This window comes from Stigmatopora nigra, chromosome 3 (genome assembly GCF_051989575.1).
Source record: "Stigmatopora nigra isolate UIUO_SnigA chromosome 3, RoL_Snig_1.1, whole genome shotgun sequence".
Lineage (NCBI taxonomy): Eukaryota > Metazoa > Chordata > Actinopteri > Syngnathiformes > Syngnathidae > Stigmatopora > Stigmatopora nigra.
Window position 1 is genome coordinate 16,761,616 of NC_135510.1, and position 27,293 is coordinate 16,788,908.

Here is a 27,293-nt window from a genome sequence, read left to right on the forward strand (position 1 = left end):
ATTTTTTTAAGGAAATTTATTGTAAAACCGATCTTTTCAGCTTTAATCCGGATTGTCTTGGTCACTGTTAGCTAATGAAAATCGTCGATTGCTAATATTGCCATGCTAATATTGTCATGCTAATATTGTCATGCTAATATTGTCATGCTAATATTGTCATGCTAATATTGTCATGCAAATATTGTCATGCTAATATTGTCATGCTAATATTGTCATGCTAATATTGTCATGCTAATATTGTCATGCTAATATTGTCATGCTAATATTGTCATGCTAATATTGTCATGCTAATATTGTCATGCTAATATGGTCATGCTAATATCGTCATGCTAATATTGTCATGCTAAAATTGCCATGCTAATATTGTCATGCTAATATTGTCATGCTAATATTGTCATGCTAATATTGTCATGCTAATATTGTCGTGCTACAAGCATGATATGCGCATGCCTTTTCACTATATAAATATAGCACATCAGCAAGCAATGTACCCATACAGTTAAGCTCTGTGTCATAAAGCTACATCTACACAATCTTGAATTTAGTACATACACAAGGCGCACCAAATGATTGGGTGCCAGGTCCACTTTGGAGAAAATTTGAGACTTCTAAGTGAGTAAATATGTGGCGTATTGCATTTGTATGATTTATAATAATTTGGAATCATTAATAAAGGGAGCAATTGGAAAAGGTTGCCAGGTATGCATTCATAATGTGCGTACATAATTTCATTTTTTTGGCAAGAGTGTTGCAAAACCACATGACAACAGCAAATTAGTTCATAAGGAACCTTAAATTTCCCTCAAAACCACTAGGGAATACCCAAAATATGCAAAAAATACAAACAAAGAAGAAGCATCCTTTTAAAATCAATCGGAAACAATCCAAAAGTATTCGGTACTCAAAAATGGAACTAGTAAGTGATGCAAAATAAACACAATTAATCATCTCAGATGTCCAATTCACTTAAACTAGCTGTGGATGGTCACATTTTTTGGTCAATTATTGATTGTTTTGAGCTTTAAAAGCTGAAATTTCACATTTTTTTGCCTATCTTTGGCTCTTATTGGCGATCTCTAATTCATTTTGACAATAGCAATGAATGAATTTAGCCAAAAAAAGAGGTTTGTGGACGCTAACACAGAAAAGAACTGAGGTCTGAAGACACCATTTTAGTGAAGGGGCCGGAATAGGAAGGGTTAATGGCGGCTGCTGCTACTACTGCTGCTTGGGAAGCGGGGGATGGATGGCATTGATTGCTCAGGATGTTGACAGCACTTCTCCAATTTGATAGTGCAGCTGTTATTAGATGAAGAGGCACATCCTCAATAAAAGCATCATGTGATTGGCGCTCTCGCATCCTCGCAGGAGCCAAAGCTGCACAGAGATTGCTTTGGAAATGAAATGGAAACCATGAGCGCAAAGATATACGCTTTTAGAGGATTTTTCTAGTCAAATACAAGAAAATGTAATGTGAAAATCGGTTCTTTTGACGTAGTCTTCCTATTTAAATGTTTGAGTCAATCAAAAAATGGAATAAATGCAAAGTAAACAATGCAGTTTTAACACTACATAGTAAAATGTAGCATATTTTTACACGTATTTTGAGTAATATGATTTTTTTGTATTACAGCAATCCCTCAAATAGCGAGGCTTCAACTTTTGCAGATTTTTTTACTGTGAAAGTGGGTTCTTTTGACATAGTTTTGCTATTTTAATGTTTGAGTCAATCAAAAAAAAATGGAATATATTAAGCAGAGTAAACAACAGTTTTAACACTACATAGCAAAATGTAGCAGATTTTTACACGGATTTTGAGTAATATGATTTTTTTTGTATTACAGTAATCTCTCAAATAGCGCGGCTTCAACTTTCGCAGATTTTTTTTACTGTGAAATTGGGTTTTTTGACAGTTTTGCGACTTTAATATTTAAGTCAATCAAAAAAATGAATATGTAAAGCAAAGTAAACAGTTTAAAAACTACATAGCAAAATGTAGCATATTTTTTACACAGATTTTGAGTAATCAGATTTTTTTTGTATTACAGTAATCCCTCAAATAGTGTGGCTTCAACTTTCGCAGATTTTTTTTCACTGTGAAAGTGGGTTCTTTTGATATAGTTTTCCTATTTTACTGTTTGAGTTAATCAAAAAATTGAATATAGGCAAAGTAAACAACAGTTTTAACCTTATATAGCAAAAATGTAGCATTTTTCCGACAAATTTTAAGCAATGTGATTTTTTGAATTACAGTAATCCCTCAAATAGCGTGGCTTCAACTTTCGCAGATTTTTTTTCTGGGGGAATTTTTTTCATTACATTTTTTTTATTGTAATTTCATAAAAAATTAAAGATCCATGCTGATACTCATAAGCGGAAGCCCCTCCCCTATCCACCAATTGCTTCTAGAACTCAACAATTAAATTGAAAAAAAATAAAATAAAATCTTAAAGTTCATAAAATATATATATATTTTTTTTTAATTCATTTTTTAATATTTTTTTTGCGTTTTTTCATTTATCGTAGCCATATCTGGTCTACATTAACCACAATAATCGAGGTATTACTGTAAACAAATCTAATCCAAATTAACAACAACTTTGAAATGTCAAATTTTCTCGTCTTTTTCTTCCAAAACTTAGCCAATTCAACAACAACCAATGTCCCCCATTTTCATTCAAAACCCATTGAAATAAAGACACCAAAATCTTTAAAGAGTTCCGGCATATGAAAAATCACCACCAACAAACAGCCAAGCCAATTTGATCCTACAATAAAGACAATAGTGTCAGTAACAAATTGAAGCCCATTGAGCCTAAAGCCAATCTCTGAACCCGTGGTCGAGTCCGTCACGCCGCCAACGGAGTCCCCTGGGCCATAGCCATCGAACTACCAAGCGGGGAGCACCGGATCAATAGCCCTGGATGCGCAAACGAGTCCCGCCCACTTCGGTGGCAATTTCACAACGAACGTCAATACTCATCATCCTCAGTCATATGTTGAAAATGGGAAGCTGACACGAGGGCAGGACTATTGCCTGGTGTGTCAAGTGAAATGGTGACACTGGTTTACTACATTCACCAGCAAATCGGCCATCTTGCCCGCACGGATTGAACAATGTCGGCTTGGTGTGTGATTTTACGCAGGTATTTTGACACTGAGGTGCGATAGCGGCGCCATTTACTGAAGGGCTTTCTAATTTTGAGGGAAAATGGTGTACTGAAAAGTTGAGTTTTCAGGATTGGGTTGCAGGGAAAGAAGGAATTGTTTTAAAAATGGTTTTCACGCAGAAATAAAATGGATGTGAAAGGAGTATTCAGAAATTGATGATAAAGATGTATAATTATTCAAGTTGTCCAGTAAAAAAAGTGATTTTTGTAAGACTTGCGTAGTGAAAAAGATGGCGTGTTTGAAGACAAAGATTTAGATGAATCAATGGTAAACTGTTTTTTGAGACTTGTTGTTTTTGTCGGGTGATGAGTCGCAATATGAAATTGAAAGTGGCTCAAAATTACACGATTTCGGGGAGATTTTTATAATTTCATCCAAGTTTAAACTGGAATCTTAATCATTAACAACAGATTTCGGGCATTTAATGAATGATATTTAATTTAAAAATAAGAATAAATAATTAAAAAAAGCTTAGCAGGAAATAAGTTGATCTGAAAATGGTTGAAAGGGTTGAATTTTATAGGAATATTCAGAAATTGAGGATAAAGATGTATAATTATTCAAGTTGTCCAGTAAAAAAAGTGTTTTTTGTAAGACTTGCGTAGTGAAAGTAATGGCGTATTTGAAGACAAAGATTTAGATGAATCAAAGGGAAACTGTTTTTTGAGACTTGTTGTTTTTGTCGGGTGATGAGTCGCAATATTAAATTAAAAGTGGCTCAAAATTACACGATTTCGGGGAGATTTTTATAATTTCATACAAATTTAAACTGGAATCTTAATTATTAACACCAGATCTTGGGCATGTAATGAATGACATTTAATTTTTTTTTAAATCATAATAATTAAAAAAAGCTTAATTTCACTTTCGGTAATTGACTATGGCTTCCTGACTAACTGTTACATAGGATTAAAACTGATTTTTTTTGTTAGTATTTTACAAAGAAAAGGACTATGGGTTGTGTAATTACAGTGAGACTATAAAACAAATATAAAATATATGTATATAGACGAAAAGTACAATAGGTATCTTTGGTTTAATGAATTTGTTGGGAATCGTACCCCACTTGGTTCCACTTGGTTGCTCGTAACGCAATGCCAAGTCCCAGGTTGCGTATTTGGCTGTCTGCCTGGTCTAACAAGTCAGCAATTTGTCAAGGTGAGGCAATATTCCATGATGAGGTGGACTGGAATTACAAGAATCTGCTGACAACAAGTATTTGCTACCATTATTGAGAGGCCAAAAGCAACAATGCTGTCCCGGTAATAGTAGTAGTATCAAAAGTTCCTTATTGCGCATTTATGTATTTTGGGGGGGACCAGTTCCCTAAATACTGTATTTTCTTGCATATTAGCAGACTCTGCGTATAAGCCGTTCCCCTAAAATTGCCTTTTAATGGTTGATTTTTAGAATTTCTCGCGTATAAGCCGTCCCCTGATTGACAATTTTCATCTCTATATTCATGGTTTTAATAGGGAGTACAAATGTGTTACTCTGAAGGGAAAATCTTAAGGAAAATTATTATAATTATACTATTATATTACTTTATAGACCGATTGATGTATTGCAAATTCCGAAAGGGTGTTGCCTGTATGTAGACAAATTCAAAAAGGAAGTCATGTGAGCAGTACAACCAGAAAGTATGTCCGTAGTGGTCTGGTTTGTCATCCTTATGTAAGGTAGCGGCACCCTAAGTGAGCAATAGCAGGCATAAGTGAGTTTATTACATTTTATGCAAAATTTGGTTTATTTTTTCTTGAATTACTTCCATAGATGTAAAAATAAATTTAGTTTATCATTTTATCTGTTTATCTTTATGTCATTTGGTCTTTGTAAACTTGCAGTTTCATGCATGTCAAGTCTAATTTATGCGCATATAAGCCTTACTCTAAAGATTTTTATTGCGACAAATGCGGCCTATATGTGAGAAAAAAATTACTTTATCATTTTATCTGTTTATCTTTGTCATTTAGTCTTTAGTAAACTTGCAGTTTCATGCATGTCAAGTTTAATTTATGCGCATATAAGCCTTACCCTCGATTTCTTATTGCGACAAATACGGCCTATATGTGAGAAAAAATTAGTTTATCATTTTATCTGTTTATCTTTGTCATTTAGTCTTTGTAAACTTGCAGTTTCATGCATGTCAAGTCTAATTTATGCGCATATAAGCCTTACCCTCAACTTTTTACTGCGACAAATGCGGCTTATATGTGAGAAAAAAATAATTTATCATTTTATCTGTTTATCTTTGTCATTTAGTCTTTGTAAACTTGCAGTTTCATGCATGTCAAGTCTAATTTATGCGCATATAAGCCTTACCCTCAACTTTTTACTGCGACAAATGCGGCTTATATGTGAGAAAAAAATAATTTATCATTTTATCTGTTTATCTTTGTCATTTAGTCTTTGTAAACTTGCAATTTCATGCATGTCAAGTCTAATTTATGCGCATATAAGCCTTACCCTCGATTAGTTTATCATTATATCTGTTTATCTTTGTCATTTAGTCTTTGTAAACTTGCAGTTTCATGCATGCCAAGTCTAGTTTATGCGCATATAAGCCTTACCTTCAATTTTTTATTGTGACAAATGCGGCTTATATGTGAAAAACATCTGGTATCTATATCAGGGGTGATTGTAAAGTCAAAGTAAGTCTTCAATTAGAAAATGTAACTTATCAGCGGTTGTGGTGACACACCCCGATACTTCCCCGCTGAGGCCTTCCGCTAATCCTCAGGGCAAACAATAGACCATAAGTGTATAAGCCCATCTGCGGGGGCGCCGGAGAAAGCGAAACGTGCCTCCTCTCAGCATGACTGTACAAATGAGCATTGTGAGGCCATGATCTCTAATCCAAATCGAATGATTGGGGCCCTGATCCCTCGGCGGGGAACCTGGGATCTTTTATGCGACTCGCGGGGGTCGGGAGGCGGGGGATGGCGAGTTGACTGGATGGCGTCCTAACTACTGTAAATGATCTCATGGTGAGTGGCCAACAAAGGGCTCAAAGCTAATCGGGATTCCGTGCGCCGTATAAAGCGTGAGCAAATCCTATCGTCACTCTAAAACACGTGGACTGATTCCTCATTCGCTCGGCAAAAAAGTGTGGTTCAGTGTTCCCTCGCTACTTTGCGTTTCAGCTACCGCGGACTCGGAGCTTCGCGGATTTTTTGGGGAAAAAAATATAAATATTACATTGAAACAACATATTTTACAGTTTTTTTTTGTTATAACATGAATTTCACTCTCTACCTGTATTTTATATGGTGTACTGTATACAGGGGTGGTAAATAAATAAATAAATAAAAAATAATTAAAAAAAATAAAATAAAATAAAAACTTTTTTTTTTAATTAAATTCAACTTACCGTATTTTCACGACTATAAGGCGCACCACACTATAAGGGGCACCCTCAATGAATGACATTTTTCCATAAATAAGGCGCACTGTATTATGAGGCGCACTGGATTATAAGGCGCAATGTCTAATTTGGAGAAAATGTAAGACTTTTAAGTGCGCCTTATAGTCGTGAAAATACGGTAATTGCTATTGACTTCCAGGTATGAAGCACTCACTACTTTACAGTCACCTCTAGAGCCAGCCATTGTTGATGTTTTAGATTTTTTTTGTATAAAATGTTGCAGTGGGGGAGGAGCTATATGATGGAAGATGTTTTAAACTAAGATGGCACCTGCATATTTAACAGTAATGTTTCAAATCAGGCGTTTGTGTTTTTTTAATATCCGACAGTGGTGGTTATTGATTTTTGGATGTTTTTTTTCCATATATAATGCGCACTGGATTATAAGGCGCACTGTCTATTTTGGAGAAAATGTAAGACTTTTAAGTACGCCTTATAGCCGTGAAAATACGGTAAGCATTTTTGAAGGGGAATCCCTACTTTGCGGAAATTCACTTATCGCGGTTGGTCCCGGTCTCCATTAACCGCGATAACCGAGGGAACACTGTATAGCACCCCTCGGGGGGAATGCTTCGGCCTCTCAATCTGATCCTTTTTTTGTGGGTTTAAAAAAAAAGAAGGGATTTTTAGCTTTTTTTTGGAGGGAACAGACAAAGTGGCGCGGACGAATGGGGGGCTTTAAATATCCAGGGGCCGGGCATGTTTGTACCTGTTTGGACGACCTCGCTCAAATGCGGCACTTTTGAAAACAGACTGCTGAAAAACGGGGCCTCCGGGCAAGACCACCTCTATTTCCATTAATCACTCCGATTACAAAGCCCAACAAAAGGAGGAATAGGGGGATAATGGAAAGGGAAGATGGGTGGAAGAATACCATAGTTTTGGGGTTGGGCTACAATAGACTGAAAATGGAGAATTGTTACCACTGGAAAGTTTTACTTTAAATCAATACATGTTAAAATCCATGCATGTATATTCATTTTTATTTTTTAAACTTCACTATTTTGTATAAAACAGCAGCAGAAGATTTGTTGTTGCTCTTGGACGTACTTTTATAATACCAATTTTTGCAATTTCCATTATTAAACGATACGAAAATCATACAAATACAACATGGTTAATATTTACAGTAATCCCTCAAATATCGCGGTTTTACTACATTGCGTTTTTTAAGAGGATTTTTTTTGTTAATTACATTTTTGCTTGTAAATTCATAAAAATGTGTCCTCTGCTAGAACTCAGCACATAAGTTAAAAAAAAAAAAAAAAAAAAAAAAATATATATATATATATATATATATATATATATATATATATATATATATATATATATAAAACATAAGCTAACAGTTATGTATTCTGTTTACAATTATTAGAACACTGTGATTGGATGCCTGGGGTAAGCTCCAGCACCCCTACGAACCTTTGTAAGGGTAAACAAAACAAAAAATGAATCCATTATTACCAGATATATATACCGTATTTTCACGACTATAAGGCTCACCACATTATAAGGCGCACCCTCAATGAGTGGCATTTTTCCATATATAAGGCGCACTGGATTATAAGGCGCACTGTCTATTTTGGAGAAAATTTAAGACTTTTAAGTGCGCCTTATAGTCGTGAAAATACGGTACTCAAATTATAAAAAAATAGAAAAAAAGTCTAATAACAACCTACTTTCATCAAAAAGTATGAAATAAAGGAAAATGGAGCTCATTTAACTACCACCTCGTCATCCACACACTCGTAATGTTGTCACCCGTTACACAAGAAAACTCACGCACGCGCAAATCGTGAACCCGCACTCGTAATTTTGACACGCCCGTTAAACATGACACGCCGCGGGCCGTTTTCATCGAGCGCCGCGGGGATTTTATCGCCGTGGGTCCTTCTCGCTGTCAGTGGAGAGAGAACAAGCTAGGGGTTGTTATTAAATCTTCCTTGTAACATTTTTAGTATCTCAAAACCAGCCGGTTGTATCGAGAAGATTGCATTTTTAACTGGGAATAGTGGTGGAAAAAATATAAACGGGATTGGACAGTTTTTAGTGAGCGAATACGAAATGAGGCGTCGATGTCTGGTTTGAACATAAACAGAGCTGAAAGCTGCTTTGCATTAACTTAGCTTTCGGGGTGGAGGGGATGACACAATCCTGCTAAAACATGTGGATAAATCACTTTTGTTCCTATTGGCTCTACTGGAAAGCACTGGTGGCCTGCAGAAATGCGCTAAAAGATTGAAAGCTGACCCTTTCACCTTCATCTGGTCAAACCAGGAGCAAAGATGTCAAAATTCTGACCCAGTTTTGGACTAACATGTTGGTTGTCGGCCTGAAAAACTACAATAAAACCAGTTGAAACCAACTACAATTTTCCAGCATAAAAGCCCCTCCTCCACTGCAAGATTTTGTACAAAGAAATTCCAACAGATCAGGAAAAGCTGTCTCTAGAGGTGACTGTGTAGTTCCAGTCAAAAAGTGCAATTGTGGTTCCCGCTTACGAGATTCATCGAGGATGTTTATTAACTTAATAAAATAATAATTGATTTTAAAAAATCCTTCAGGGCTGAGTTCTAGTGAGTTTCACATTTTTATGAACTTAAAAAAAATGAATAGCGGAAAAAAATAGTAGTGAATTTGTGATAATGGAGGGATTACTGTATTGCTGAAAATATGAGCTAATAATAGAATTTTTTGGAGAGTGGGTGGGGCGTGAATTAATATACGATATAATACAGAAATAATTACAGAAATAATGAATAGCGGGGACGAAAAAAATCGCAAAGTAGTGAATAAGTAAAGACGCAATAATCGAGGGATTACTGTACCAATATTAGCATACCTGAACTCCCGTCTCTGAACCTCTTGGCCAATCACATTTAAGCCTCACTGTTAGACCGACAAAATTGCGATCACAATGCAGTCTAAAATATGTCATTGTTAATCTTCAACCTACACAAGGGACTAAAGATGGAAATTAGCCTACAGCTACAATTTTACATAATTACATATATGAGATGTATATATAAATATATATACACATTCACTGTGTTGTAACCTCAGTCTCAGTCTAAAGAAAATCTCCACCTTGTAGACTTCCCATGTGTGGCTCCAGTTTTTGAACTAGTTCTACAATGTCTTGTGTGTCTTATGTCTGTCTTACTAATGCAACCAAGAAAAGTCCCGAAAACAAGATAAAACAAACTTCTAATCTAATATAATCTGTTCCTTAACATGAATATGTTCATTAATGTCTTTTATTAAATAAATCAAACTCAAATGCAAATATTCCAATATTCCAACCCGTAGTATAAACAAGCAAACCTGCTTTTCCAAATCAGCTCAGTCCATTTGTTCAACTAACGGACGTTTGACCAAGACATCAACATTCCATAGACCCCCCCCACCCTACCCGCCTCCTATATTCCACCAGCAGACCCCCTTCCTCACAAACGCAACAACGTTTATAGGTTAGCGTGGCCAGAAGTTCACACTGGTTGGTTCAAAGAAGCTTTCACGAGCAGAGCAAACATTTTTTAGTGAATCACATCTGTGCCACCGCATACACTTCACCATTTTCCCACAGTGCTACAGCACAAAAAAAGACCTCAGAGGCCATATTGCCAAGCCAATGCCATACTTTAATTTGATTAGCAGCTGTTGGATTTACGACGAAACAACTATCACAACATGGAACGGCTTTTCTTGGGGTTGGTGTTCTCAAACTAAACATTTCAAGTCAAAGAGAGCGTCCACTTAACCACTGTGCTAATGGCTAGTCGACATTAGCGCAAAGGACCGATAGCGTACTTGATCAAAAATCATATTTTGTAAAGGTTTAAGTGAATTTTTACAACTGAAAAGATTGCAAACGTGTCCTTGAGAAGGAAGTACGATATTTTCAAAATAAAAGAATGTTTTGACAGTGTGAAAAGTCTAAAACGTATTTAAACATGGCGGTGTGTTTCGAAATGAATCGTTATGAGTTTAAAAGTCCAGACAAAAACGTAAGCATTTATTTTTGCATATAAAGTACTAAAAAAACCATTATTTTGATTATTTTGAATGCGTAAAAGTTTGGTTAATAGCGGCGAGCAAACTTCGAAACATTTGTAGTACAGTAATCCCGGAAACGTATTTTTTTGCATATGAAGTGCTAAAAAAACATTGTTTTGAAAGCGTAAAAGTTTGGTTAATAGCGGCTAGTAAACTTCGAAAGATTTGTAGTACAGTAATCCCGGAAACATTTTTTTTGCATATTAAGTGCTAAAAAAACATTATTTTGATTATTTTGAATGCGTAAAAGTTTGGTTATTAGCGGCTACTACACTTCGAAAGATTTGTAGTACAGTAATCCCTCGATTATCGCAATTAATAGACCTAGACATGGCCGCCATAAACGAAAAATCCTGGTTCTGGGGTCCGAATTAAACACGATAATGATAGACGGCAGATGAAAATCGTGGTAAATTGTTGTTGTGACTTTTCCGGGCTATCAAATGTTCAAACCCTAAGCGTAATTTCACAGCTTCCACTTGGCGACCTAATCGATAAACAGGAGCGATTCCTTCAGGAGGGATCTGTTTCCCCTCAGTCGGCGTTAAGTGCATGGGGGGGGGGGGCATTCCGGCACTGACAGGCCAGCGCCCCCCAGGGACCGTCCGATCAGCGACGGTGCGAGCCCGTCACGCATCTGGAGCTCATCTCCAGGGGCTGACAAACGTCTTGAGCGGACGCCCCGGAGTCTCACAAAAAAAAAAAAGCGGGAAGACAAACTAAACAATATGAAGGGGAATGGGATCTGAGAGTACAGTCTTCCCTCGATTATCGCGATTTTTTTATGCTATTAATTATTATTCTGTTTCTTAAAGTTTGTAAAAATGTGAAAATCCACGCTGAAACTTGCTACTAGGACCCAGCACTGAAGAAAAATAATAATAATTAAAAATATATTTAGTTTTTTAAAAAGCTAGTTAAAATAGTGGTGACCCTACTGCTTGATTTTTCAATTATCACGGCCATTTTGGTTTACATTAACTGTGATGGTATTGAAAATACGCAAAAAATACTGGATAAGATCCGGTTATGTGATCCAATATACTGAGAATTGGATGTGGACATCACCAGATATAGCCAAATTAATCTATAATCCTTATAAAGCGGAATTTAGGGATGGGTGTGTGTATGTTAAGATTCCCTCGCTATGTTTGCCCAAACCGTGAAAAGTAGAGAGTTGAAATTTTTTATGTTGACCAGAAACGGGTGTCAGATCCTAATAGATGAGGAATTGATTTTTTAATCTGGTTCTAAACTAGGTTGTATTCAAATATAGTGAGAATCCATAATGAACCTACCATTCTTTTCATGGGAATTTTGGAGATTGTAAGGTCACCTGACAAAAACATAAATGGTTTCTCTAAAACGTGTTTGCCTAATCTGAACCACCATTTTGACTATTGTTCAAACCTGTATATGTTCTGTAATTATCACAATGCCAGTAGTATTGATAAAACCAAACATTTTTGATCACTAAAACCTCCTTATAGATGTTATGCCAAAAAGATAGTATACAAAACATAGTAATATGATGAATGCTGGCACACACAAAGTATTTTGAAAACCAAAATGGGTAAAGTACTCTTTTGAAAACGACACCTGGCAGGCAAAACGGTTCACACAGTCAAAGCAGATATTTACATAAAAAGCCTCACTGTACTGAATAGCCACAAAGTATTTGAATTGACAGCATTACTAGGAATTCCTGTGGAAACATTTGGGTATGTGTATATCCTTGTAACATATGTATTAAAACTTTGACATTTACCATATTTTTTGGACTATAGGTTGCACCAGCCAAAAAATGCATAATTTAAAAGGAAAATATACATATATAAGCCACACTGGAGTATAAGTCGCATTTTTGAGGGGATATTTATCTGATAAAATCCAACACCAAAAACATGCATGTCATATTGAATGGCAATTTAAAATAAAAATAAAATAGAGAACAACAGGCCTAATAAGTATACTAACGTTACATGACTGGCTGTTCATTTTTTGGGTGTAGGTGACTGACTGTTCATTATTGTGGGCGTACATGACTGACTGTTCATTTTGTGGGTGTACATGATTGACTGTTCATTTTCTAGGGTGTACATGACTGACTGTTCATTTTTTTGGGTGTACATGACTGACTGTTCATTGTTTTGGGTGTGTACATGACCGACTGTTCATATTTTTGGGTGTACATGACTGACTGTTAAAATTTTTGGGTGGACATGACAGACTGTTCATTTTTCTGGGTGTACATGACTGACTTCATTTTACTGGGTGTACATGACTGACTGTTCATTTTACTGGGTGTACGTGACTGACTGTTCATTTTTCTGGGTGTACATGACTGACTGTTCATTTTACTGGGTGTACATGACTGACTGTTCATTTTACTGGGTGTACATGACTGAATGTTCATTTTTTTGGGTGTACATGACTGACTGTTAAAATTTTTGGGTGGACATGACAGACTGTTCATTTTTCTGGGTGTACATGACTGACTTCATTTTACTGGGTGTACATGACTGACTGTTCATTTTACTGGGTGTACGTGACTGACTGTTCATTTTTCTGGGTGTACATGACTGACTGTTCATTTTACTGGGTGTACATGACTGACTGTTCATTTTACTGGGTGTACATGACTGAATGTTCATTTTTTTGGGTGTAAATGACCGACTGTTCATTTTTCTGGGTGTAAATGACTAACTGTTCATTTTACTGGGTGTACATGACTGACTTCATTTTACTGGGTGTACATGACTGACTGTTCATTTTACTGGGTGTACGTGACTGACTGTTCATTTTTCTGGGTGTACATGACTGACTGTTCATTTTACTGGGTGTACATGACTGACTGTTCATTTTACTGGGTGTACATGACTGAATGTTCATTTTTTTGGGTGTAAATGACCGACTGTTCATTTTTCTGGGTGTAAATGACTAACTGTTCATTTTACTGGGTGTACATGACTGACTGTTCATTTTTCTGAGTGTAAATGACTAACTGTTCATTTTACTGGGTGTACATGACTGACTGTTCATTTTTCTGGGTGTACATGACTGACTGTTCATTTTACTGGGTGTACATGACTGAATGTTCATTTTTTTGGGTGTACATGACCGACTGTTCATTTTTCTGGGTGTAAATGACTAACTGTTCATTTTACTGGGTGTACATGACTGACTGTTCATTTTTCTGAGTGTAAATGACTAACTGTTCATTTTACTGGGTGTACATGACTGACTGTTTTCATTTTTGGGGGTACATGACTGACTGTTCATTTTTTTGGGTGTACATGACTGACAATTCATTTTTTTGGGTGATTACCATATTTCTTCACATTTTGATCGCCTCCACGTATAAGCTGTACTCTCAAAATTGCCTTAAAATCATTGAATTTTACAATTTCTCGCATATAAGCCACCCCCTGATTCCCAATTTTCACCTCCATATTCATAGTTTTTAATAGGGAATACAAATACATGTTACTTTGAAGAGAAAAATATTCAGTAAAATCATCACACATGCTATTTCTGAGATACTGTACAGTCACATCATGGATATCGATGCATGCCAAGAGGACGGCGGTCAATAATTTCAAAAAGCCCCGTTGGTAAATGATTAACAAGTGCTGGTTGGAAATTAAATAATTAACGAGGACGGCGTCCAAGAAGTTGCGGTGGCATCGAGGGGACGCTTTTGTTATCACTTTAGTCTGGATAATAAGGCAGCTGGTGCCAAGCGTAACTGTGTTTGCGCGGGATTTACGTATTTAAGTTGCAGAATCTCGTTACCTGACCGACGTGATCATATTAATGTGTAACGTGGTTAGGCTAATTTTAGTGGCAGATTTGGGCTGACCCGGCCGGCCCCCGGCCCCCGGCCCCCGGCCAGCCAGGCCTCGATTAGCTGAAGCCATCTGCTCTGACAAAAGACCTCTCAGGTTCTGCTGCCCTGGATAAATGTGATTAAAAAACCTGAGAGGACGCTTTCCACTTGTGACCGCTAGATAATTCATTTTAGTAGCCACGGATGACTGCTGCTAAAGATTTTTGTTTGGGCTTCGTGCTAAGTTAGCTCACATATTTTTAGATTTTGCTTCGTTTAAGTGAGCTGTTGTCATGTTGAGTTTTTGGTGTTTATGATTTTTGCAAAAATATTCAATAAATTGATTGATTTTAGTTGTATTTGTAGCTGTACTGTTTTCTGCCATTTTGTGCCGTATTTTTTTTGTTTTTGTTTTAAATGGATATTTGTTTGCTTTCTGTCCAATCATGATACACCATTAAAATAAATATATAACATTAATAGGGAAAATGTTTTTGAAATGGTTTATTTTGTCATTTATATTGCTGTATTTTCTTGCAAAAAAAGGGGCGTATTTGTAACCAAAAAATATGACTGAATCGAAGGTACGGCTTATATGCGCACAAATTAGAATACTATGCTCAAAACTGCAAGGTGACAAAGACAAAATGCCATAATGCAAGACAATTTGGTCAATACGGTCATTTCTTTCAAAATTGATTAAAAAAAAACAGATACAACGCTAAACAACATTTATTTTGACGTCTAGAAAAATACGTACCTTGCATAAAACATGAAAAAACTGCCATTTTTCTTAAGATTTTCCCTTCAAAAATAACACATTTGTACACCCAATTAAAACCATGAATATGGAGATGAAAACTGTAAACCAGGGGGTGGCTTATACGAGAGAAATCATAAAAATTCAACAATTTTAAGGGTGCAGCTTATACGAGAGAAATGATAAAATTCAACAATTTTAAGGGTACGGCTTATACGAGAGAAATGATAAAATTCAACAATTTTAAGGGTACGGCTTATACGAGAGAAATCAGAAAATTCAACAATTTTAAGGGTACGGCAATATGCAAAAAAAAAATTGTTTTTATCAAATCAAATGAGCTAAAAAAAACATTTAAGATGTTATAATACCAGCACAATGCGTTCAAAAGCTAACCAATTAATAACATAAACAGAGTTTTAAAAAAAACAGCTTTTGGTACTACATTAAGCTGACATTAGACCCCAATTGCCCGAGGGTTTGATTATTTATTGTTGTAGCAATTGCGTACCAGCTAATTGCGGTCCCGTGGGAGAACGGCGATCCAGTAAGCGTCACACGGAGGTCGGCGTAAAAGCGTTTGCGGGTGTATCCGCCGCAACATTGCTTTTAGCGTAATGTGACATTTCCTGGGCCGAAGCCAACGTCTTTGGAAAGCGCTTTCTAACAAGTACGCGATGACGCCAGCGTCGGAAGACTTGGCAAGCGCGGCGGCGGCGTGTTACTACTACAAACACGGGATTTTGGCAGGCGGTTGTAATGAGCGTGTAGCGAAAGGGAAAAGGAAAGGGCTTCCTCAGTCATGGCTGCGGGCCAGAATGTAGTCAGCTGCTGTTGCGTTCACCCCAGGGCCTTGACATAGTGGCCCAGTTAGCACCTAGCGGTCCGCTAACACCAGCTGGGAGGCCTGGATTTCAGCCAAAAAGTGTGTGGAAACCACCTGTAGCTAAATGTACTGTTCCCGTGTTGTTAGCTTTCAAGAATGGTTCCATAAATGATTGTTTTTATAGATGGAAAATGAATTTTCTAGTAAGCACGTAAGGTTAAATGGCAACAAACCACGCCCCCTTGTTTTTCATGGCTAATTGTGTGAGGGAAGACAATAGCTAGCGGCTAGCATGTTGTGATTTATGCTACGCTTTGATAGCGCTCATTAAAAATAGTAGATGTATGAGGATGTATTTGTTGGAAGGAGATATGGAAGCATAAATGAAATGCTATGTGATTGAATGGGGAAAAGGGTATAAATAAATTGCTTATGCACATGTTGGTATTCGTACAATAAAAGCTAGGATTGATGGCATTTTAAGGTTTGTTATTAACTCATTGGTGACCGGTCTTTTGGTCGCCAGTCAAATGGTGACAGAGAGTTAACTGTTGAAACCAGCTCTTAAAAATATAATCATGAGAGAGTTTAATATCTGAGAGAGATAGAGTTTAATATCTAAAAGAGAGAGTTTAATATCTAAGAGAGAGAGAGAGTTCAATATCTAAGAGAGAGAATTTAATATCTAAGAGAGAGAGAGAGAGTTTAATATCGAAGTACTGTTTAATATCTAAGTACATTTCACCGGTGACAAAAAGACTGGCGACCAAACGCCCGAGCACCCCAGTCAACCACCGTCAAATAATTCCACATGCTAACGTTCCATTACGTAGCATGACTTCCCCATCATAACCGGTTAATGCAATAAAACACCCCCTCATCCTCCCTCCAAAAAGTTGTTAGCCCCCAAACGCAAAAATGTGTCCATTTGTTGTCCCCCCCCAAAGCCGCCATCTAAAAAGCCCCTCCGAGGATTAACTTCCTCGCCTGCTAATGGAAAATGAGCTACCGATGCCTGCTGTAATTTGATCAGTCGCCCGCCAGCGAAAACCGCGAGCGACGCCCCCCCGCCCCCGCAGTGTCCGATTGGGTCCTCCCAGTCCCTCCCAGTCCAAGTATCTCATCACCTGCTTCTCAATGAAGACAAACAAAGAACTAAGGGTATATAACGCAATGAAACAAATACAGCAGCTGTGGGCCAATGGAACCCCAAGGTCATATCAGTGTATGTTGAGCAAGCTCCGCCCACCTGACTTTGGAACGCAATACAAGAATGTCCGTCCCCGCGCATTGAAGACTAGCACTGCAGGAAATGCGACCCTTGACACAATTTTTTATCAATGGCAAATTGGGTCAGCAAAATGGACGAAAACAGTCCAAAACAAAGATCACAGTTGTAATGCTAGCGCTAATGCTATTCATTAAATGCTAATATTTTTTGGACATGGGTGCCATGAAACCTGAATTTTGTGAGTTGTGTGATGGAAGGATTAATTTTCTGAAAATGGTCCTATCAATGGCAGCCAATGAGTTCATGACCGGACGTTTAGTCGCCTGCGTTTGGGTCACCGGTCTTTTGGTCACCGGTCAAATGTACTTAGATATTAAACATTACTTCGATATTAAACTCTCTCTTCAATATTAAACTCTCTCTTCGATATTAAACTCTCTCTTCGATATTAAACTCTATCTTCGATATTAAACTCTCTCTTCGATATTAAACTCTATCTCTCTGAGATATTAAACTGTCTCTCTTCAGTATTAAACTCTCTCTCTTAGATATTAAACTCTGTCTTTTCGATATTAAACTCTCTCTCTTAGATATTAAACTCTATCTCATGAATACAATTTTGAGAGCTGGTTTGAACAGTAAACACTCACCATTTGCCCGGCGACCAAAAGACAGGCGACCAAACGTCCGGTCACGGTTGACTGGTTAGCACAGAGGGATCGCATGAGGTCATTTTAGATGAACTGTTGATTTTTTTAGACCGGTTAGCCTTATTCAAATCTGCTGTAAATATTACACACATTTTAGGAATGGAAAATTGTACTATAGGTCAAACACGCATGCAGTTGTGTTATGGTTTGGGGCTGCTTTGCCGCATCTGGGCCTGGACGACTTACTGCAATTGAGAGAATCAACTTGACTTTTTAACCATGAAAATGTAAAAAAAAAAAATTAGGCAACTCGGTTTGTGACCTAAAAACAGGAAAATGTGAGCATTTATGATTCACTTGACCACTTTGAAACTAAAAATAAAATCTAAATTATTATCTGAGAACATTATTTTCACTATTGCTAATCAATGAGTATCAATAAGAGAATGCATGCAGAAGAGTCTAATGAAAAAAAAATATGATTTAAAAAGGCGCAGAGCCATATACACCCACCAAGAGAGCCACATTTGGCTCCTAGCCATATACACCCATCAAAAGAGCCACATATGGCTCCCGAGCCAAGCTAAATAATGAAAAGGGGCAAAAAAATAACATGGCCCTGACGGATGTCGGAAGTGAACGGTGTGAAGAGTGCTTTGGCAAGTTGTGTACTTAAACCCGCCCCCCAAAAAGTGTGTCTGCTTGCACCAGCAGCCCCCCGCCCCCTACCAGACCCCTACCAGACCCCCCCCCCCCCCCCCCCCACCACCACCACCACCACCAGCAGCATCCAGCAGGCCCCTTTGGCTTCTTTCTTTTACAGCTCCCGTGACGACGCTGATGGAGGGGGTTTTGAGATGAATTGAAAGATCACCAATCAGGGGCCAACTATAACACGGACGAGCAAACACCCACCGTCCAATCCCCCCACCGCCCCCCACACCCCTTTTGCTCGTCTCTTGTCGGGAGCCCCCCGGTGGGAATGTTCACTGTTTGAAGAGTTAACTCTTTAATTCCGTCTGGAATGTTTCCTCTGGGTGGGGCAGTGTGGTGTGTCGAGCCAGACCGCTAACCCCCTGCCCCCCCCTTCATCTACCGACTAAATTCAATACCTCTATTTCTGGCTGGGTGGGTGGTGGTAGTGGGGGGGTGGTCTTCTACACATAGGTGTTAAGAGCAGGTCAACACGAAATGAGGTTTGTGTGTGCTCGTCACATGATTGGTCCCCCCCCCCCCCCCCCCCCCGATGTAGTCATTCGGGTGCATCTGAAAAAGCTATTTAACCACCCACTATGACATTTTTGAAGGTCTGGAATATATGGCTTACAATACAGTAATCCCTCGATTATCGCGGATTGACTATTTTAAGATTTTTGCTGCTATTATTATTTTTTAAGTTAATTATTTTCTATGTCTGTGGTTTCACTGTTTAAGTGAATTTCCGGGGTATGGGGTGAATTAAGTTTAATCGAATTTAATAATTTAAGGGATGTGTCAAAGTGGTGGCCCGCGGGCCAAATCTGGACCGGCGCATTATTTTGTGTGGCCCGGGAAAGTAAATTATGAGTGACAACTTGCTGTTTTAGGATCAAATTGAAATGAAGAATATATATGTATATTACATTTCCTGATTTTTCCCCTTTTAAATCAATAATTGGCATTTTTTAATCCATTTTTTTCTGTGTTTTTAGTTCAAAAATCATTTTGTAAAATCTAAATATATATATAAAAAAAACCAAAATCAAAATTGTTTTAGATCTATAAAAAACTGAATATTCAGGGCCTTTAATTTAGTTCATTTAATCCATTTATTAAAAAAATCGAAATATTATGTCTAAAATTTCCTGATTTTACTCCTTTTAAATCAATAATTGTCATTTGTTAATTCGTTTTTTCTATGTTTTTGGTTCTAAAATAATTTTGTAAAATCTAAAAATATATTTAAAAAAAATAAAATAAACATTGTTTTAGCTCTACAAAAAAAACAGAATATGATGGGCTTTCAATCCAGTTCTTTTAATCCATTTATATAAAAAAAATCTAAATATGTTATCTAAAATGGTCCGGCCTACATGAAATCAAGTTGACATTAAACCAACCCGCGAACCAAGGTTGGACACTCTTAACTAGCATGCTAATTCAACCCCAATTTTTAGCCATATTTTAGTGCCAAACATTCTATTTGGTTTTAAAATAGTTATACAAAATCGAACTACCTATTGAGTAGCATTATGTCTAAATTAGTATGGCTAACTAATCTCATTTAGTACACTAAAAGTCAGTGACAATGCTAAAAGTAAACAATGCTAGTCCTCTTGCCCATTGTTTGTACTTCCCAAGTATTCCATAGCACCGTCCCTATTCTCAAACATTTCCACGGATTAGCTTAGCGCCGCGATCACGCTAGCTCCAAAGCGATAAGTGAGTCGGAATCATTTTTTTCCCACTTATGTGATTATTAAAGCCAATGATCATATGAAATTGAGTTTAATGCTCAAATATAGCCCTTCCCCTTACAGCAAAGTGGGAAAGCAAAATGGAATTAGATGTCGCTAATTGGCGCAGCTCTGCATTTCCGTCCTGACAGAAATTCAACAAGCAGCCATTACGGTCAGGCTGCATTAGGCACAAAGCCACATTCATCAGGAAGTAAAGATGCCAATAAAAAAGCGGGAATTAGGGGGGTTGAGGGGCCTCCATTTAGAGGAAGTGGGTGAGGGGGGTCCCTCATGCTAGTCAATAGAAAACTGGGAAACTTGGAAAATGGAAAATGTCTAAATAAAGTCTTGTTTTGAGTAGTTTAAAGATGGCCGTCAAGTCTACACATTTTAGTTTGAGTGTAAAGGGATTAAAAAATATATATATAACATTCAAGAATGAAAAATGGCAGTAGTAAACTCGAGGAATAAATCAGTGTGAAACCAGAGCCGGTGTAATGGAGTCAATGAGTCATGGCTGAGTCGCCATTTTGTCATTTTAATGTAATGAGCTAACTGGCATTTCGCCATGTAACAAGGAATTGATCCAAATGGAGAAATATTAGGGATGTCGCTGGTGAGAGATTGGATCGGGATTTATCGGGAATTGGGCTCTGTCGCATTTGTAGAGGATGGGAATCGGGTAAAAAAAATATATATTGCGGTCATACATCTACTTATGAATGCTTCTAGGTACGAAATTTTCAGGTTACAAATGTTTTTGTACGACAATTTTCAGGTTACTAACGTTTTAGTAGGAAATTTTCTGGTTACAAACGTTTTTATACGAATTGTTCAGGTTACAAACATTTTGTACGAAATTTTCAGGTTACAAACGTTTTTGTACGAAATTTTCAGGTTAAAAATGTTTTTGTACAATTTTTTTCAGGTTACAATTGTTTATGTACGAATTGTTCAGGTTACAAACATTTTTGTACGAACTTTTCAGGTTACAAACATTTTTATATGCAAATGAGTTACAAAATCTCCCAAAAAATAAATCAATTTCCATAATTTTCTAGGCTGGCTCATTGGTTAAGTGGTTAGCGCATTAGCCTAGCAGCTCTCTGGATTCTGGGTTCAAATCCAGGTCAGTCCACCTGTGTGGAATTTGCATGTTTTCCCCGAGCCTTTGTGGGTTTTCTCCGGGTACTCTGGTTTCCTCCCACATTCTCAAAACTTGCATGGTAGGCTGATTAGACACTCTAAATTGCCCCTAGCTATGACTGTGATTGGTTGTTTGTTTCCTCATGCCCTGTGATTGGCTGGCCACCAATTCAGTGTGTGTCCCCCATCTCTGGCCCAAAATCAGCTGGGATAGGCTCCAGCACCCCCGCAACCTTAGTGAGGATAAAGTGGGTCCGAAAATGAATGTTTTTTTTCAAACCTGGGCTCTATGTATTGTATCCAAAGTATGGGGCGTGGATCCTAAACGAGGCAGTGGAGGTGACGGGGGCGCCCATCAACATTCCTCTGTGTGGAAAGCTCAAACACAGGCACAATCTTTATCGATCTTTCTTCCTGCGCTGCAGCTGTGGCGGCGGCGGCCCTCCACTTCCTGGCTGACGTGTTGCTGGGGCGACAGCTAAATTATGCAACACTCCTGGCTGGGGGGCAGGCAGGGGTGGGTGGGCTGGCTCTGGCTCTGGTTCGGTGGGGTGCTCTTGTCAACCATTTTGTTTGTCAGTGTAAAAAATAGAGGAAAAAAAAACTATGTCCACTTGTTGACTACAAAAAAGTCAACTATTATTTTCATAGTCATAGTGGTTCAGTGTTTCATTGGCTTGACTTAAACGCCGATAGTGTGGGTTCGATTCCCAATTGGTGGAAAGCCGGAATGGTTGTCAGTCTATATGGGTGCCTATTTACTTTAGTATGTATATACTTTTTGTATCTCTATTGGTAATATCATCAAATTTTCTGAACCACTTTATCCTCACTAGGGTCACGGGGGTGCTGGAGCCTATCCCAGCTGACTTTGGACACTCTGATTTGATAGCCAGCCATTTACAGGGCACATTCAGATAAACAACCAATTCTAGGGGAAATTAACTGACCTTGGATTTGAACCCGGGACCCCAGAGCTGTGAGGCCGACATGCTAACCACTCAACCACCGGCCCGCCCGAAAAGACTAGTTACTATAATAACTATACAAACTAAATATATACTTTTTTTTTTCTCTATCGGTAATCATTATTTTTTGGGTAATTGTGCATATCTTTACATATTTATTTATGACTTATTTATTGATTATGTATTTATTATTGTTGTTGTTATTATTTGTGAACCGGGTGGTGAAGTTTTAAATGTCCTTATAATTGTATAAGAACAATAAAAGCATGTTATCCAATTATTTTTGACAAAAACACACTCAAATAGCCCCCAAAACAACAAAAAGTGACCCAAAAATGCCCTAAAAATCAACAGAAATGTGTAGTATATGACCCCGGAACAACCCAAATCGTACCGGAATTGACCCCAAATCAAGAGGAAGTGACTCACAAAGACCCTAAAGTGAACAAGGCAGTGACCCCAAAGGTAGTCAATGAAAATGGACATTTAATTCATTTAAACAGGGCCGTGAATGCTCATCTTTGTGTCAATATGATCAAAAAAAAATTGGCTAAAGAATACTGAATTGAATTGAGTTGAATTAAACAAAGTGTTTTTTTCCCACAAAAGGTTAAATTAGCATGACTGTATGTAAACCACAAACCAGAGATGAGGAATTGAACCCGCAACCAGTTACGCAACAACATCGCCATCGATACGTGGTCTATCTTTGCTTCCCGGGTCCGATTAATACCGCATTAATCACACAAAGGGATTATCGGCTATGTGTGTGAAGGAGGGAATAGTTTGGGGGGGATTACAGGGGTCACGCAGCCCATGTCCCAGCGCGGCAAAGGCCAAAGTGCTGAGGCCGGACACCACCCCCTTACCCCCCGCGGTACCCTCCACGCGACGCCATTGTGCGTTCCCTTGTTCGGTAATTATTCACTCTGCTGTTTGGGAAACAAAAAAATAACAGTGGTGACCCCTCTTTGCCCTGCCTCCCATCTGGCCTATAAAACCAGTTCTGTAATTCATTTATTTTTCATTCTGCTTATTCTGACAAGGGTCGCAGGGGGTGCTGGAGCCTATGGGCAGGCAATTGCAGAAGCAAGGAGATGGAAAGTGATTGAGGGTAGGAATTTTGGGGGTGATTTCAGGTGACTTGCTGTTGGATTTTGAGCATTTTAAAGCATTGGGTGTCAAAGTGAAGGACCGGGGGCCAGATCTGGCCCGCCGCATCATTTTGTGCGGCCCGGGAAACTCAAAAACTTGTTGAAAAAGTATTTAATTCTGCATGTAGTGTTAATAGAGCTGGGAGATAAAATTATAATGAGAATTATTGTGAAATATGTTTTGACACCAAAAAAAATGATAAAAAATTGAACATTTTAAACTGTAATTACAATAATCAACCACCACGAAGAACGGGGGCGCTGTTACGAGATAAACGCTAGTTCCAGACCAACGCTCAGGAGAAGAAGTGGACGACGAGAAAATGTGTTTTTAGCATGTTAGCAATAGAGGCTAACAAAGAGCATGAATGCAAAAGGATTCTAACAAAAAAAAAAGATAAATTATGGGATGCAGGACAACACCTAGTCGACCCACTAAAAAAAAATCCAATTGAATTTTCTGGCGTTTTCCTTTTTTTTTTGGTTTAAAGTTTGAAACAAAAGACGATATTGACGAGCATTTTTTTCGTATCATGACAACATTTTTTGTCATATCACCCAGCTCTAAGTATTAATGAGTATTCCCAATCCAGCCACTTCTGGCCCACGAACCTTACGTTCGACACCCCTACGCTAAGTGTACAGGGCCACCACTTTTGAAACCTGAAATGCTCTTCATTGTCTCTTTGAGCTTTTATACCCGCGTCCTTTCTCTTGTGGCTGCTTTTAGAACGTTATAAATGAGCTCTTGCCATTATTAAAGCACAGTTGAGGGGTAGTGGGGGGTCGAATTTGCGGCATCTGCCTGCCTGGCTGCTCTCTTTTTTTCATTCCCCGGCTACTCAAAGACAATGACGTGAAAAACCAAACCCCCCCACACCCAAAAAAAAAAAGCGACACTGTCCACCTCCCCCCTATAGCGGTGCAACCCGACACTGTCCGAAGAGATGAGCCGGCATTAAATACTGCAGCGCTGACATGATGACAAGAAAGATAAAAGGGAGGAAAACCAAAAAAAAAAAAAAAAAACAAGAAAAGCCAGAGCAATTCTAGTCCATCCCTCTCTAACCCCCCCGCAGGGGTTCGGGCTAATAAAAGACACGGGTCCGAAAAGCGGGCCGACGGCGACGACTTAACTTTGCTCTGATCTTTAACAAAAGCCAGGTCGGGTTAACGAGGAATGCGACTTGTGATGGAGGTGTTTAATATGTGTGATAGATTTCAGGTATTATCAGACTTGACTGGAATAGGGGAATTTTTGGGGGGAAAATATGGAGGTCAGTGGGAGAATCCTACTGTGTAAAATACTGGATTCTAATTGGCCCTAGTGGCCATGGAGCAAAATGAAAACTATGTTAAAACGTTTTTTTTTAGTTTATATTACAATTATGTATTGAAAAAAATAGGAGTGTATTTGCTCACATATTAGCCACATTGATGTATAAGCCACACCCTTAAAAAGGAAAAAAATGACAATTTCTCTCGTGTAAGCCGCACCCTGATTGACAATTTTTACCTCAATATTCATGGTTTTAATAGGGAGTATAAATGTGTTAATTAGAAGGGAAAATCTTAAGAAAAATAATTGCATGTGGTATTTCTGAGATACTATATGAAATAAACAAATTCAAAAAGGTAGTCATGTGATCAGTACAACCAGTAAGTGTGTCTGTAGCGCCCTGGGCAAACAATGGCAGGCAAATAAGTGAGTTTTTGGTCACGTTTTATGCAAGATATGCTTATTTTTTTCTTGAATTTCATTCATTGGCTTCAAAATAGAGTTTGTTTAGCATTTTATTTGTTTATCTTTTCTCTATTTAGAAATAAATGACCATTTCGGGCGCTTTATCTTCCATTATGACGTTTCTTGCATGTCAAAGTGCGCATATAAGCCGTACCCTTGATTCAGTCATTACTTTTTAAAATAAAAATAGGGCTTATATGCGAGAAAATACGGCAAATGACATACACATGTTGGTTTTGTTGATTCCCCACATCCCAGTTACAATATATATAAGGTACTAACCATCCCTTAATATAACAAAGATTAACCATAAAATACCAAAATACCATATATTAGGGGTGGTTAATCCAGCCAAATAATATATCATGATATTATTTGAAATATATAGTAAGGGTGGGCAATGTGCCCCCCCCCCCAAAAAAAAAATTCCAATAAAAATACAGAGTATTTCAAGTTTTTTATGTCTTTAGTTATACACATTATATAAACAACTTAGAAAGGGTCAAAACAACTGCTAGCTTAAATATCCATAGCAGACTTTATATAGCAAATAAAACAAACTAGGCTAAAAACCAAAACAAAACTACTACTACTACTACTACTACAGCTGTTACTACGCGCCAACACGCGTCATTGCGGCTAAAAGCTAAATTTGGAAAAAAGCCCAAGGGGAAGCACCGCTTGGGAGACATTTACCGTTAAATATAGAGTGTAATAAAACCCAGACATGTGATACAAGCCCAGATTGGCGGCGTGTACCGCTAGCGCGCTACACCGCTCGTAGCTGGGCCGTCGTCCAACTGAGCATTCCGATGTTCCGCAACGTCGCACTGAGGCAATATTTATCTTGAAGGGAAAGCGCCTTTGGCCCGCGGCCGAACTTCTACGAGGTGGAGCGCCGCTACTGTGTGGAATTCCCACCCAAAATCCTCAGGTTGACCCGGACCAGCACCACCGAAGTGGAGAGCTAGCTCACGTTGCGCGCGAGCCTGGCGCCGTATTTTTTGCCGCAAAAGCCAATTGTGGGTCAAAGCTACGCGCACATGTTGCACGCGAGGGGGGGCCGTGACGTCGGCAAAATAGCGGCCGGCGGCACAATTTGTTTCACGGTCTGGGTTCAACCTGAATGTTAACAAAAGGGGGAGGAAAAAAAATCGTAGATTTTTGCAAGCAAACACAGATTTGGGAATAAATAGCATCAATTATAATGTGAAAAAAAATGTCATGTAATAAATATTTGGCCTGGTGGGAAGTGGTTATTGTGTCGGCTTCGCAGTTATGGGGTCGAGGGTTCGAACCCAGATTGGTCTTTACTGTCTGGAGTTTACGTGTTCTCCCTGGGCTAGCATGGGTTTTCTCCGGGTACTCTGACCTTCTCCCACCTCCCCCAAATATGTAAAACGTTGTACGCTAAGTAAAGTGTACTCCACCTGGGATAGGCTCCAGCACCCCTCATGTAAAAAACAAAAACAAAAAAATTGAAAGATATTCTCTTTTTCGATCATCTTTTAATAAGGCAGCTGTTGAACATTTCGTATTTTTTGGACTACAAGTCGGAGATATTCCTTATTTTTGGACTATAAGTCGCACACATTACGTATTTTTGGACTATAAGTCACACACAATACATATTTTTGGACTATAAGTCGCACATATTACGTATTTTTAGGCTATAAATCGCACATATTCCATATTTTTGGACTATAAGTCGCACCTTGGGAGGGCATTTTTTGATGTGATCAAAAAAACAAGACCTAGTCAAATCGGGAAATTTTTTCCCCACGGTATCGGCAGACCCATCCCCAAAATCAGGTGACTCGGGTTCAACTCCCATGCAAAAAAAATGCAATCAGGACATCCCTAGTCACATTGCCTTCATCTCAAACAACTGGCCAA

General features: G+C 38.2%; 1 protein-coding gene across 1 annotated transcript in view; it reads right to left on the reverse strand.

Moving 5' to 3' along the window:
* Positions 1-27,293, reverse strand: part of LOC144194729 (AT-rich interactive domain-containing protein 3A-like) — a 68,844-nt gene that overhangs the window by 38,242 nt on the left and 3,309 nt on the right. The gene's annotated exons all lie outside the window — the stretch shown is intronic.